Source organism: Rissa tridactyla, chromosome 1 (assembly GCF_028500815.1).
Source record: "Rissa tridactyla isolate bRisTri1 chromosome 1, bRisTri1.patW.cur.20221130, whole genome shotgun sequence".
Classification (NCBI taxonomy): domain Eukaryota; kingdom Metazoa; phylum Chordata; class Aves; order Charadriiformes; family Laridae; genus Rissa; species Rissa tridactyla.
In genome coordinates, this window is record NC_071466.1 from 142551077 (window position 1) to 142553725 (window position 2649).

Consider the following 2649-nt stretch of genomic DNA (forward strand, 5'->3'; position numbering starts at 1 on the left):
ACGCAAACCAACCACCAAACCCCACTCGGGGAGAAGAGTATGTTAGGGTACCTGTATGTTTCGGGGGATTGCTGAGGTGCCTGTTTACCACTAGTTGCAAATGGAAGGAACACTCCTTCAGCCAGGATACGGAAGAGAATTCCTTCCTGAATACCATAAGTTTCAATGTCCTAACTGCCAAAAAACCAAAGCCACCTCCTACACCTTCCTGGATACCAGAAGCCCCAACTGCCCGCTACCCATCTGTCAAAATTTATAGCTTTCCCTAGACAAATATTAACAATTCAGTCATGCACAAAGCCAGCAGCATCTTGAAAAATTGGGAGAAGGATAAAATACGTTGAATGTAATGTAAAAATAAGTTACATGGTGACTAGTTTACTTTTTTTTCCACGTCTCCATCTGCTAGCCCCTGTTTTCTACTTCAGCTTGCAAAGGCTTTGGCATGAATCTTTTTGTTCTCTGAATGCTAAATGTGATAATGAGGTCATGATCTATTCACTTATGTGCATTTCTGCAACACCTATTCTTTGGCTCACCTCCCAAAGGCTTTTTTTGTGTTAGATGGCATTTTTGTATTTATGTTCTTTCAAGTGGCGGAATAAGTTAGTTACATTGCGGGTTTTTTTTTGGTTTGGGTTTTTTAGTGTATAAAAAGCAGAGAATATTTCAGACATTCATTTAGGGGAGCGGAACCTGAAAACCAAAAGGAAAAAGAAATGGGGAACGCACGTTGAATGCCTGGAACGTGTCAAGTCCAACCGCAGTTTTCAAACACCTCTGCAGTTGGTTATAGATCAAACAGCTTGCAGATACCACCCATCAGTGCCCCCGAGCACAATGAGGCTTCTTGGTCCTGTCTCTCAGTAGAGTTAAGAGAAGCCTATGCACAGTATGGACACAAATCCTAGCTAGACGGGAACTGGAGAACTTGATGTGAGAACAGCAGGGAGACCCAAAGACCACCTAGCCCAAAGAGGAGTCCAAGGAGAGGCAGAAGGTCAAGGGAACTGGAGCTAAGATGTGTACCCAGGTCTGGAGCGAGACTCAGGGAAAGGACAGAATAGGACAGAGCTCTGCTGTGGAGGTGGAGGGGAAAGAGACAGTTGTTGGCCCTTGGTAATGATTAGGAACACTGTAATGGGATCTGTAATGAGAGAATAATATGGGAAAAGGAGCAGGAAACCCTCCTTAACAGGGAGAAGAACGGGGAGAAGAGCTATGGCCAGAGCTGCTGGCATAGGAGCAGAAGAAAGGTTTGGTGTGGGAGAAGAGGATACAGCGCGTCCTGAGAGGATGGAGATTGAGCGTTCATTCTTGTGACTTCCCAAAATGAAGGCATGGGAATTCTGACCTCTTGAAGGAATGCAAGGAGTTGCTGCAGATGCAACAGTAAACTAAGCCCTGCAAAAGCAGCAAGACTTACACCACCTCCTCTACTATCAGAACCATTTCTATATGACAGTTTCCAGCATAATAAAAAAAAAAATTACTCAGAAAATGCCATTTTCACCCAGAATCCCTCCATATCCTCTACTCCAAGCCTTACAGCAGTGTTACCATTTGAAGGGATACAAATGTGAAACTACCCACAGAAAGATAGAGATTATCAAATACAGGGGGTCTTTCAGATAATGGGGGTAGGGCCCCCGAGGGAGGCTGTTTCATGGTCGCATGTTTCAGATTTCCATGTAGAAGCAGCCTGCCTATGGCACTGGCCTCAGATGCAGGGGGATCCCAGGCAGCGTCTGCTTTTTCTCACACACACATTTTGGAGTATTTGATCTATTCAGTTTACTTCACTGCACGGTCCCCTTTAATGATGTAAAATAATGGACAGTTGCCTTGTTCTGCATCCCCAAGACCAGCCTTGCGACACACTGACGCGAGACTTCGTTTTCAGCCAACTGGGTGAAAGTGGGGCAACACTGTGTGTCATTCACGGGGTTTTCTATATGTTTTTGGCTGGTTGTAACGGGTCGGGGCGATAGCCATGAGACTTTTAACGGGGTTGCAGCAGAAATGCCGTTTAAGATTTGGGGATGTTACTGCACTGGGTTATTGACAAATACAAGGCATGAGCAAAGATTACCAGGGATGGAGAACTGAAATTTTTTTTTTTTTTTTTTGGGTGGGAGAAAACTGAGGGCCCTGGGCTGGAGCAGGGCGCAAGCACAGCATGGCAGGCAGGAGCGGGCAGGTCACCCAGGGTGGCGAGCCCGACCGGCGGCGGGGCTGCCAGGCCCAGACGGCCATTTGGGAGCGGCGTCCCGCGCTGCAGGAGATGCCCGCCGGGAGGGCGAGCGGCTGTTGCAGGGGTGGCCCAGCAGCTGCCGCCGCCGCCAGCCGGGGGTTGGCAAGGGGCCGCTGCCGGCAGCGTCCTGAGGGGCGAGGGCCTCACGGCCGGCGGCCATCTCCGGGGTGAATCGGCCCCCGGGGTGGGCCGGGGGTGCCGGGGAAGGCCGCGGCCCCGGCTGGTCGCGACGGGCAGGCAGGCTCCCCGGGCGTTCCCCTCCACCCCGTAGAGCTGGGGCGGCCCCCGCTAGGCGGCCGCAGCTCCCCGAGACCGGCGCCTCCTTAACCCGGGGAGGCGGGGGCGGCCGCGGCCGGGGGGAGCCGGGGGAGGCGGAGCGGAGGCCGGGGAGGAGC